We start from the raw sequence: 13,694 nt of genomic DNA on the forward strand, positions 1-13,694 counted from the left end.
TAACCCAAAATACTTAGGAAGGGCTGTTTAGAAACATTACAAATTTTAATACATATTTTCCAATATACAGTGAGTTTTTAGAGTAATTTTTGTCTTAACATGTGTCTGAAATGTATTTTTTATCAAAACCTTGCAGCTATAAATGTAAATCACTCAGTTTAAGGAAAATGGTTGTCATTTAATCTAATTGACAAAGCTAGTCTTCAGTTTCAAGTTTATCTTTCAAATCAGACTTCCTCTGTGGGTAAAAGTCCAACTTGATTTTTCAGCTCAAATAAATATGTTAATATATGTCTCCATGACAACCATCACACAGCTCAATTCTAATTCTAATATAGATAAATAGATAAGGCACAGAGCCTTACTATGCGTTGCCTGGATACAGTAAGATACTGCTGCCTTCAATATTTCTTTGCTTTGTGTTCACTAAAGTCTTCCAAAGTTGAGATGATTCTTTTACAATAATAAGGGTATGGAAGATGTAAGGTCCTTAAGTAAAAATGCCCTCATTACTACTTCATTCTACTATGTATCTGAACTTAAAATATACTAATGTAGGCCCACACAGTCCATTTCTTAATAAAATATATATGTTATTTGTATGTATACATGATGGGGGATGAACAAATCCTTATTGTACTGCTTTGATTAAAGGGAGGATTTACAGGTTTGACATCCTGGAGAGTTTTTATATTCCAGGGAAATGCACTAGTTGGGATTAATGAGTGGTATGCATTTCTTTTGTAACGTGGGAAAAGTGATTGTGAAGGAGGGGAGGAGGAAATGAGAAAGAGGCTGGCTTGATACCTTAGCTACGGGTATATTTGCCGAAAGACCAGTAGTAGAAAAGATGGACGTTGATGATCTGGAATTTGATTGCCTTAAAACTCTTTGTGCCAACATACGTCTTGGAAAGTCTTCACGTACCTCAATTTATAGACCACTGGTATAGAAGACAGGCAGAGCAGATCCATGATATGTATAATTGCAGACACGACAACCAACCTAATGCAATAAAATTAATGTTTAGAGATTAAACTTTTCTAAAATATAAAACAACTAGAATCTGAAGATCCTAAGATCTGAAGGGCATACTGTGTCACTGGGTTTTTATAGTAAAGTTGCTGGACTTGAGAAGTCAAGAAAGATTTTGGGAGGGAGCCAGGTGAATAGGTTGAGTTATTTATAAGGAGGAAAATTATGTCAGCTTCAGATTTCATTCAGTGCAAGATTTCATACAACGGAGTGTACTTAAAAGATTTTCAAGAAAAGAATACGTAAGAAAGAACTGATCTATTTCTCAAGTCTTTGGGTTTTCCAAGAACTAGGAAATAATCACAACTTTTCAGCAATCTCATTGATAGGAAGGATCTAAGACAAGATGTTTGAGAAAATCAACACATAAATATACTTGTTTTACTGCCAGTTTGACTTCTTAAATGTAAGGATGAACCAGTAAGTTTACATGATACCAATCTCCAAAGATGAGTTCATGATGAAGTAGAACCTTGGGCATCGACTTTGCTGATAACTGTGCTATGAGTGCTATTAATCAAAAATCTTGCCCAGAAACATTTACTTTACTTTTTTCTAGGCAAAACAAATCAAATCTGTAAAAGACCTTGTATGTTTAAGTTAGAAAAAGTCTGAATATGTTTGGGTTGGTGAGAAAATAAAAAATACACCACCCCTGTCAATGTGGAACAAAATTACATAGTTTGTGAGCTGTGGTAAAAAAAAATGAGTATCCTACATTCCTTTTTGAAAAGCCATCTGAAGAAGTATGTTATATATATATATTTTCAGTTGTAAAAAGATCAGTGTCTAAACCATGTTTTCTACTGCCTGTATACTCTGGTATTTCTATTCTTGACTTCTATGGCTGACAGCAACAGATAAGAAAAATGGAAGACTGCAATAAGTTTATCTACAAGAGAGCCAACAGTGCTCTTTGCTTCTTATACTTCAGCCAGAGTGTTGAATATCGAGGCCATAAATTGGGTTCTTTGGTTTGATTGTCTGGAGGCTGCCAATTCATATTTACAGAGCAGATAGACCTGCCAAATAGATGATGAAGGGTTGTTAATTTTGCTTCTCCCGGGGGGGGGGGGGGGGGGGGGGGAAGATGGTATAGAAACTTCTTGAGAAGAAAGTGCCTATGTAGGAAATAAAAATCCAGAAAAACTTACAGATATCTAGAAGAAAAAAAAACAAAACACCAAAATGGAGTGATTTTTAGCCCAAGATCAACAATTAGAAGAAAGAGCTCACAGGTGTTTTGTTTCTACATGTGTTATGATGAAGAAGAATTTGATTTGAGTAAGTTACCTTTACCCAAAAGTGTGGTCTTGCTGTGACACCATGGATAAGATTTCTTCAGAAAATGTAGAAAGAACTAACTAAAGAATTATTAATGAGCCTAGGGCTCTGTCTCTTACCAATGACTAAGTAGAATTTAGAGTTTATTTCAGTGAGAAAATGTCCATCCTTCAGGCAGGTAGGAAGAGACCAGAAGCAGAAGAAGAGTACAGGCTGGCCAGTGGTATTAATAATAAAGGGAAGAGGAGGAAGAGAGGCAGATGAGGGGGAAACTGGAAGAAAAAGTGGTAAAAACAAAAAGGCCGCCTAATACTGATGAGGCAAAGAAAATCAAAGAAATCACAGAAACAAAGTAATGAAAACACTTTAAGTGAATAAGAAAATAATGTTTACTAATGAAGGGAAGTTGGCTCACCAGTGACCACCAATGTAGAAATGTATTGTGAAAGATACCAAGGAAGAGGGTTATGCCAGTAGCAACCTTAATAAAGCAGAAGAAAGGCTTTAGGAAGAGGACAAATGTGACTAAGAAGAGTATATGAAGAAAGTTAAGGAAAAGCATATGGAGAAAAGACTTAAAAAAAGAGAAGCCAAGAAGATAGCAGAGTGGGAGAACCCTGAGCTTATTACCCTGTTCCACATTAGCAACTAGATATCATCTACATCCTAGGCAATAAACCAGAGAGTGATCTGAAGACTGGCAGAACAAACTCCACAACTAAATATAGAGAAGAAGCTGCATCTGAAAGGTTAGGAAGGTTAGAAAGATGGAGAGAGGCCGCCTGCAAGAGGGAGGGAGCTGCATGCATGGATATGGCAGAGAAATGGGCTCTTACAACAGGGAGCTCACAAAGGGAAGACTAATCCCCATTGCGTTTGGCTTTAAAAACCCGAGAGGCTGAATTGGAGTTTGTAAAACCAGTGGGACTTGGAGCCTGGAACTTCAAAATCAGTGGACTTAGTGGGTGATCCAAGAGGGTGAGTGATAGCTGGGTCTCCACCCTTAACGAGACAGCAGCCTGCACAAAACCAGGGGCAAACAGGAGACAGATCTGTTTATACTGATTTTGGAGCATGTTGGGGGACTTCTCTAAAAACAAGGGAGCTGGCAGGTGCCATTTTCCTCCCCCATCCCCCAGCAAAAACAGAGCCACCTGCAGGAGGCAGCACTGCACAGACACTAGCTTCCTAACCTGCTAGCGGTGGGCCATGCCCATGATTTCTCCTGAGGACTCACCCATTCTAAGCCTGCTAGCCTTGGCCCTGGGCTCAGGGCAAATTTTGTTAAAGCCCTGCACACAGCCTGCGCAGCTGCTGAGTGCACAGCTGCTGGTACATGCTGTACCCAACTGCTGCACTGTGTCCAGCCTTGTGCCCCCAGCTGCCCTGGTGCATAGACCCCACATTGTCTAATGGTCTAAAACCTTTGGGATGCAGCAAAAGCAGTTCTGAAAGGGAAATTTATGCCAATATAGTCCTACTTCAAGAAGCAAGAAAAATCTCAAATAACCTAACTTTAGACATTTGGAGCTAGAAGTAGAGCAACAAACAAAGCCTAAAACCAGCAGAAAAAAGGAAATAATAAAGATTAGAGAGAAATAAATGATATAGAAACTTAAAAAATACAATAGAATGGATCAATAAAACCAGGAGCTGGTTCTTTGAAAAAAATCAATAAAATTGATAAACCTCTAACCAGTCTTACCAAGAACAAGAGAGAAAGGACTGAAATAAAAACACCAATGAGAGAGGAGAAATAACAACCAATACCACAGAAATACAGTTATAAGAGAATATTATGAAAAACTATATGCCAACAAATTGGACAACCTAGAAGAAATGGATAAATTCCTAGAAACATATAAACTACCAAAACTGAACCAAGAAGAAATAGAAAATTTGAACAGACTGCTAACCACCAAAGAAATTGAATCAGTAATCAAAAAACTCCCAAAAAAACAAAAGTCCAGGATGAGATACCTTCACAGGAGAATTCTACTAAACATTTAAAGAAGAGCTAATACCTATTCTTCTCAAACTATTCCAAAAAAAAGAAATAGAAAAGAAAGGAAAACGTCCAAATTCATTCCATTGGCCAGCATTATCCTAATACCAAAACTGGATAAAGACTAAAAAAGAGAACTATGGGCCAGTATCCCTGATGAACATAGATGCAAAAATCCTCAAAAAATACTAACAAACTGAATCCAACAATACATTAAAAAAATCATTCACCATGATCAAATGGGATTTATTCTTGGGTTGTAAGGGTGGTCTAATATTTGCAAATCAATCAGTGTGATACATCACATCAATAAGAGGATAAAAACCATATGATCATTTTAATAGATGCAGACAAAGGATTTTACAAAGTACAACTTCCACTCATGGTAAAAACCCTCAATAAAGTAGGTTTAGGGGGAACATATTTCAACATAATAAAGGTTATATATGAAAAACCCATTTAACATCATCCTCAATGGGGAAAAACTGAGAGCTTTTCCCCTAAGATCAGGAAGAAGACAAAGATGGCTACTCTCACCACTTTTATTCAACATAGTAGTGGAAGTCCTAGCCACAGCAATCAGACAGCAGAAAGAAATAAAAAGCATCCATATTGGTAAGGAATAAGTAAAACATTCACAATTTGCAGATGACATGATAGTATATATAGAAAACCCAAAAGACTTCACAAAAAAAGTGCTAGAACTAATACACAAATTCAGTAAAACTGCAGGACGCAAAATCAAAGTTCAGAAATTCTATACACCAATAATGAAGCAGCAGAAAGAGAAATTAATAAAACAATCACATTTTCAGTTTCATCCAAAATAATAAGATAGCTAGGAATAAACCTAACCAAAGAGGTGAAAGAACTGCACTCTGGAACAACTCATAAAACATTGATGAAAGAAATTGAAGATGACACAAAGAAATGGAAAGACATTCCATGCTTATGGAGTGAAAGAACAAATATTGTTAAAATGTCTGTACTACCCAAAGCAATCTACACATTTAATGCAATCCCTACTAAAATACCAACAACATTTGTCAGAACTAGAACAAACAGTCCTAAAATTTGTATGGAACCACAAAAGACCCCAAATAGCCAAAGCAGTCTTGAAGAAGAAAAGCAAAGCTGGAGGCATCATAATTCCAGACCTTAAGTTATATTACTAAGATGTAATAAAACAGTATGATACTAGCCAAAAATAGACACCTAGATCAATAGAACAGAATAGAAAACCCACAAATAAACCTACAACTATATGGTCAATTAGTCTTCAACAAAACAGGAAAGAATGTCCAGTGGGAAAAGGACAGTCTCTTTAATAAATGGTGTTGGGAAAACTGGACAGCTACATGCAAAAACAAACAAACAAAAAAACCTGTTCCTTATACCATACACAAAAATAAATTCAAAATGGATTGAAGATGTAAATGTGAGACCTGAAACCATAAAAATCCTAGAAGAGAACACAGGCAGTAAATTCTTTGACATCAGCCATAGCAATCTTTTTCTAGATCTGTCTCCTGAGGCAAGGGAAACAAAAAGCAAAATAAACTATTGGGACTACATCAAAATAAAAAGCTTCTGCACATTGAAGGGAACAGTCACCAAAAGTAAAAGGCAACCTACAGAATGGGAGAAGATATTTGCAAATGACATATTCAATAAAGGGTTAGTATCTAAAACATAATAAAGAACTGATACAGCTCAACACCCAAAAACCAAATAATCCAATTAAAAAATGGGCAGAAGGCATGAACAGACAGGTACATGAAAGGATGTTCATCATTACTTACCATCATGGAAATGCAAATCAAAACTACAGTGAGATATCACCTCAAACCTGTCAGAATGGTTAAAATCAACAACACAAAAAACAACAGGTGTTGGCAAAGATGTGAATAAAAAGGAACCCTTGTGCATTGTTGATGGGAATGCAAACTGGTGTAACCACTGTGGAGAACAGTATGGAGATTTATCAAAAAGTTAAAAATAGAACTACCCTACAATCCAGTAATCACACTAGTAGGTATTTACCCAAAGAATACAAAACACTAATTCTAAGGGGTACATGTACCTGTATATTTATAGCAGCATTGGTTACAAGAACCAAATTACAGAAGCAACCCAAGTGTCCACTGATAGATAAATGGATAAAGAAGATGTGGAGTATATGTACAATGGAATATTATTCAGCCATGAAAGGGAATGAAATCTTGCCATTTGTAGCAACATGGGTGGAGGTAGAGAGTATAATGCTAAGCAAAATAACTCAGAGAAAGATAAACACCATATGATTTTACTCATGTGAAATTTAAGAAACAAAAAACAAAGGGAAAAAAGCGGGGGGCAGGGGGTGCCTGGGTGGTACAGTTGGTTAAGCGTCTGACTCTTGGTTTCACTCAGATCATGATCTCAGGTTCATGAGATTGAGCCCGACATCAGGCTCCATACTCAACGTGGAGTCTGCTTGAGATTCTCTCTCCCTCTCCCTCTCCCCTTCCCACTCATGCTCTCTCTCTCTCTCAAATAAATAAATAAATCTTAGAGAGAGACCAAGAAACAGACTCTTAGTTATAGAGAACAAACTGATGGTTACCGGTGGGGAGGAGGATGGGGGATGGGTTAAGTAGGTGATGAGGATTAAGGAGGACACTTATCATGATGATGACTGGGTGATGTGTGGAATTGTTGAATTACTACGTTGTATACCTGAAACTAATATAACACTATATTAACTAACTGGATTCAAAATTAAAAAAATAAAAGGAAAGCCAAGAGGGATACCTTTTAGAGTTGGTGTGATGATGAGGAATTTGATGTATTCATTCTTAGATCCTGATAAATACAGATGTCTGAAGAATCAGACAGTGAAGGTATGGAAATGAAATTAGTGATGCCAGGAAGAAGCAGAGAATGGGGGAAAGGGGGAATAGTGAAGTGGAAGAAGTGAAACAAACAAGTTGCAATAGAAAGAAGGCCAAATGGGAAACCTAAGTGCCTGTGGATACAGGCCTGTCTTTAGCAGAGACCAAAGAGCTGTGTTAGATCTGCTCAAACTCAAAGCTAAGTACTTTGAAATGCTTTGTCATGATTATACGGGCCAGAAGTCAAAAAAAGAGTTGGCTTTGGAATAGTTAACAAAGAGTCCATGCTTCAAGGATCTAGATTCTAGACAACTCTAGACAGAAGTCATCATATATCTAACCCCCTTCTTGACCCATCATAGAATTTACTTCAAGTAAGAGTGGATTAAAGAAATTTTCTGACCCTATTCCCAGCATGTATGCTCTTGGACTATATCCACTTCTTCATTTTACTGCCAAGTTGTAGAGTTCTTGTCCCATTTTTAGAAATTCTTGTCTTACTATACAGAATGTACTATGTACTATTAGACAAAATTGCTCAGAATTTGATGTATTTAATATTTCCAAAGAGAGAGTATATGATGGAGCAGCCCTAATAAGTAATGAGTATTTTTGAATTGAGATTATCAATAATAATCCTATTTCCCATTTTTAATAAAATTATACAATTTTTAAGAATACATTAAATAGGGTGCGGGGGTGGTTCAGTCGGTTGAGCATCTGCCTTCGGCTTGGGTTGTGATTTCAGAGTTCTGGATTTGAGCCCCCATCAGGCTCCCTGCTCAGTGGGGAGTCTGCTTCTCCCTCTCTCTCTGCCTTTCCTCCCTGTTTGTGTTCTCTCTCTCTCAAATGAATAAATAAAATCTTAAAAAAAAAAAAAAAGAATACATTAAACAAAAGACCTGTAGAATCTCTGCATTGGAAACAGTAAAACATTACTGAAAAAATTAAAGAATACGTGCATAAATGAAGAGACATGACTTGTTCATGGATTGGAAGACTCAATTAAAGGACAATTATCCTCAAATTGATCTATAGATTGAACATAATCCCTACCATATTCACACAGGTTTTTTTTTTCTCCCCCCACACAGGCTTTTTAAATAAAATTGACAAGGTGATTCTACAAGTTATGTGGAAATATAAAAGTTGAGAATTTCCAAAACAATCATAAACTCATAGCTGGAGGCCTTGACCTCATAACATGACCATACATTACAATAACCAAAACAGTGTGGTGCTGCTGTAAGGATCAACAAAAAGATAAATGCAACTGAACAGAGAAGCCAGAATAGACCCACAGTTATTTTGTCATTTGATTTCAAACAAAGATTCAAAGCAACCCAAGGAGAAAGGAAAGCTTTTCAATACATACTGCTGGAACAACTGGATATCCATATGGGAAAAAAAATATATATATCAATATCAATTCCTATATTCCACCAAGCACAGAAGTTAATTTGAGATGGATTATATTACTAAATGTAAAAGCTGCAACTGTAAGGTTTTGGGGGGAAAAAATCAGACTATGTTCATGACTTCGGGGGTCAGGTAATACTACTCAGCAATAAATTGAAACAGAATACTGATACCTACAACGTGGATGAATCTTATACTAGCTGAAAGAAGTCTTATACAAAAGAATACATACAGTACAATATTACATTTTTATGAAGTTCTAGTACAAGCAACTTTTAGGAGGGAAAAGAGTAGAGTAGTTTTGTCTAGGGAATGGGAAGGAATTGACTGGGAAGGATTATGAAGGAACTTTCTTTGAGGTGATGGTAATGGTTTGGGTTACAAAGGTAAATAAATGCATTTGTAAAAACTCATGGAATAGTACACTTAAGATTCGTGCATTTTATTTTATGTAAATTTTACTTCAAAAGAAAGAAAAAAAGAGCTTTAAAAACATCGCAAGGAGATACTATTTTATATCCACCAGATAGGCAAAAGTGTAGGCAAGGGGAGTATCCTGACCTCTCTCACCCTTGGTAGTGGTAGTGTAAATTGGATCAACCATATAAAGCATTTTGTCATTATCTAATTACTCGTGCATATGCCAACCAAACGATTCCATGTTGAGGCATAGGAACTCTTGTAGATGTACACAGAGAAACATATGACAATATTCCAGAAAACTGAAAAGAACGGAGAGAGCCATCAACAGGAGAAGACATAAATTGTGCTATATTCAAATATACCATCATGGATGAATCTCATGAACATATAAGAATACTCCCAATATGATTCCAACCAATATAATTTCATCCAAAATCTTGAAAAATTGCATACTATGTTGATTAGGGATACGTTTCTTATAAAGGAAAGCAAAGAAAACAAATTCAGTGTAGGGGAAGAAGGCATGGCAAGGAGGATTGGAATTGGAATGAAAAAGCACATAAAGGCAACTTCAAAGTTACTAGTAAGGTTTTATTACCTAAAATGGCTAGTGGGAAGAGTGTTTATTATTTTTCTTTATAACTTACACATGTTAAAATATTCTTTGATATATTGAATATTTGATAATTTCATGAGAAAAAAAGATACATTTTAAAATTAAGGAATTTTTCATTAGCAATGATATGCAAAATTTCAGAAGTTAACCATTTATTAAAATGTGTATCAAATGCCTGTGCACAGCCTGATAGGAATGTGACATTAGTTAAACCCTTATTTGGAGGCTACCACTTTGGTAGCTGTATCTTAAAAATGAATTTAAAAACCACTGAGATCTGAAATGATGACAGTCTTATATAGGTCCAGCTTTGACCTCACTCCCCTAATGCTACTCCAGGGGACTTCTGAAGGCATACTTTTATGAATTGGAATGTCAGTTGAATTGATCATTGACCAATCATAAAGGTACCTTACAATCAGGTCATGGAGAATGTGTCCCATAATTTATTTTCTTGAAACTTAGCCATGATAAAAATTCTCAGGATGCTGTGGCTAACACGTAGATCTTACTGTTCTTTTGTTGAATCTTAAACGTTTTTGAGGTATTTATAGATTTTTCATTTCAACATTTCCTGCAAAATCCGTGAATATTTTTCATTACATAAACTTGTCAGAAAATAAAGGTTGAACTCTGTAGCTCTAATATGGTCCTGAATTTGTAGCTTGAAATTAAAAGGGCTTACCCCAGCCCTTTACTCTTTATAAGTATTTAAACATTCCTTTGGATGCCAAATAATAAATTCATAGTGCTACATATCCAGCAGGATGACAGTCTGGTTGCCTATATGAAGTGCTTAAATATACCCAATTGCAATTCCAAAGCCTTATTGCTTCATTTATCACAGGAAGTGCCAGAGTTCTGAAATATTTTGTAAGAAAAGCTACTCTACTTGCATGAATTCTCATAGGAATGACCAAGAATATTACGCCAATTGAATCCTAAGTATTGAAGTTAGGGTTCTAAATGACGTTTAATAGTATGATTTATTTTCTGTCTTAAATTTTATAAGGCACAAAACAAGATCCTAGCCTTTCATATTGCTTTTTATTTTTAAAGCATCTGAGTGATGATAAAAATCTAAGCTTAAGAACCGTCAGATGATTTATGATATTTCATTTATTTTTCAAAGGATTGGGGTGTCACCAGTAAGCCTATTAGAATTGTAGGTTTAAAGTTCCTCAGTTTTAAAAAAGACCAGCTGCATAAACAAGTGTGTTAGCTTTGTAATTTAATTCTATGTGATTTTTTTTTAATACTTCAAAGTACCAAAGGAGGCAGATCTTTTTAGGTCATAAATACTTGTTTATGTCATTATGATCTCAAACTTTCAAGTACATTTCAAGATCTACTTTTTAAAATATTAATATGTTTTTATTGAGTTCTTTACAACCTCAAGACACTTCTCCCTTTGTCTGCCAAAATCTGCCTTTCTTCATGGGCTGACACCAACTAAAGTGGAATGTAGATAAACTGGAGGAAGATTACTTTAAGAAACTGGAATTCTGTAGTCATGGATAGGCAATTCAATAACTGTCTTTGAGAATGTGCTCTGAGCACCTTGAAGCTATTTTTTTATTAAACTTTTAAGTTTGGGATGATTTTAAATTCCCATGTAGTTATAAGAAATAATAGGCACCCAGTGTAATCTTTACACATTTTCCCCAAAATGTCAACATCTAGAATACCATCCAGATGATACATTGATACAGTTCAGGTCTTATTCAGATTTCCCTAGTTTTACTTGAACTCATTTGCATATGTATATATTTAGTTTCTGTGAACTTGTTATCACTTGAGTAGCTTCCTTTATCTACCATAGTCAAGAAGAGAACAGTTCCCCATCACAAGGATTCTTTATGTTGCCCCTTTATAACCACGCTCACCTACCCCATCTTCCCATCCCTAACCCCTGGCAACCACTAATTTGTTCTGTATTTCTATAATTTTTTTTCATTTCAATAATGTTATATAAATGGAATCTTAGAGTATATAGTCTTTTGGGAGTGACTTTTTTATTTAGCATAACTCCCTTAATATTCATCTAATTGCGTGCATCAGTAGTTTGTTTTTTATTGTTGAGTGGTATTTCATCAAAATCTACATTGATTTTTAGCTTTCACATATATCCACATAAAATGATAGGTAATTAAAATATCAGTTGACAAGTTTTTTTAGATGTTACAGTTAACCTATTATTTAAAGTTATAGGTAAGTTTTTAATGTCCTTTTAGTCATTTAGATTGGATTTGTCTCTGTCTTGTAATACCAAGACCAGATGAATTACTACCTGTATACTGAAGATATATTTCCAGTAGGAAAAAAAGATAATTCTGTGTCCTACAAATAAGTCATTTTATAAAAACTGGCAAGATTGGAGAAAATATATGTATACATATACACATATAGGAAATCCTGTCATTTGTGGCAACAAATGGATGGATAGATCTGGAGAGCATTATGCTAAGTGAAATAAGCCAGAGAGAGAAAGACAAATGTGGAATCTGAAGAAAAAAAAGTTGAACTGATAGACAAAGTTGAAAGTAGAAAAGTGGCTGCCAGGGGTTGGGGTGTCTGGAAAATAGGGAGAGGTTGGTAAAAGGGTACAAACTTTCAGTTGTAAAATAGATGAGTCTGAGGATCTAATGTATGACATGGTGACTATGGTGTATCATTCTGAAATTTGCTGAGCGAGTAGAACTTAAATGTTCTCCCCAAAAAAGGGGGGTGGAACTTACATGTATGAGGTGATGATGTGTTAATTGACTTGATGGGGGGATCCTTTCACAATGTACACATGTATCAATCATTACTTTGTATACTTTAAATATCTTTCAATTTTGTCAATTATGCCTCAGAACTGAAAAAAACATTTGTGGTGATTTAAATTCTTTCATTGAAAGAATCTTCTGTTGATTCACATGTTATCATACATTTTATTTATCCTACAAGACCTTTTTTCACCAGCAAGACTTTAACTAGCTTTTTAAAGGCAGAACCCATATATATCTAAGCAAGCTGTGCACTGTGTATAACCCAGAGGAATTCACTAAATAAATAGTAAAAAAGTGCTGGACATTGCAGCTCTAATGATACTGTGGGACACATTTTATTTGATCAGGGATTTTTAATAAAGTTTTAGACTTTTTTGTAAACCTTTACTAAATAGATAAATGTTCTTATTTGAAATAACAGTGACTCCCACCTTTTTGACGCAAGAGAATTACTTTCTCTTACCCAATTAAACTTTATATTTATGTAATGTAGCTGAGAAGTATGAATCATAATTGATGTATTGTATTTGTTCCTTAGTTCAGATTTTTTAAATTATGAAAATTTCTATTTACTAGAGCCATGTTACTCTAAGATTTTGAAACTTTTTGTAGTGATTCCCCTGGATGTTTTCAATTCTAGAATATATGAAATTTTAGTTTTGATTTTTGATATGAAAGATATATTGAATACAATAGCTTCAGTTTTAACTCTGTTAATTTAGAATTTGCTTAACAAAAACAATGTTTACAAAAAATTTCTTTAAAAGATACTTTAAAATTATATATATATAAAGATTTATTTATTAGAGAGAGAGAGCGTGCACACTAGTGGGGGGAGGGGCAGAGGGAGAGGGTGAGAGAGAATCTCAAGCAGACTCTGTACTGAGTGTGGAGCCGGATGCAGGGCTGTCTCATGACCCTGAGATTATGACCTGAGCTGAAACCAAGAGTTGGCCACCTAACCGACTGAGTCATCCAGGCACCCCTAAAATTATATATATTTTATCATTTTTATCAAGAATACTCTGGGTGAAAGGATAATGTGTTTCTGTAGAGCTAACTATATTTTATAAAAGCTCAACTAAAGACTTTGTTTAAACCAATGATTTTCAAAGAGGAGTGCTGTATTAGTTACTAAAAGATAAAGTTAATCTCTGCTTCCTTTTTAAGGTATGATTTTCCATCCAACATGCTACCAAACCCCTGCTGAGAGTTTTTCATACTGAATAGATTTTTTTTTTCTTTGCAGTCTGATCAGATTTGGA

General features: G+C 35.2%; 1 protein-coding gene and 1 pseudogene across 4 annotated transcripts in view; both read left to right on the top strand.

The window, feature by feature from the left end:
• ZNF438 (zinc finger protein 438) overlaps nucleotides 1–13,694 on the top strand; it is a 186,523-nt gene that overhangs the window by 111,390 nt on the left and 61,439 nt on the right. The window lies entirely within an intron of this gene.
• LOC117998431 lies at nucleotides 13–3,939 on the top strand (annotated as a pseudogene). The gene has a single exon (XR_004676001.1). The product of XR_004676001.1 is annotated as a probable ATP-dependent RNA helicase DDX10 (transcript).

Source organism: Mirounga leonina, unplaced genomic scaffold (assembly GCF_011800145.1).
Source record: "Mirounga leonina isolate KUSES-001 unplaced genomic scaffold, KU_Mleo_1.0 Mir_413, whole genome shotgun sequence".
NCBI lineage: Eukaryota > Metazoa > Chordata > Mammalia > Carnivora > Phocidae > Mirounga > Mirounga leonina.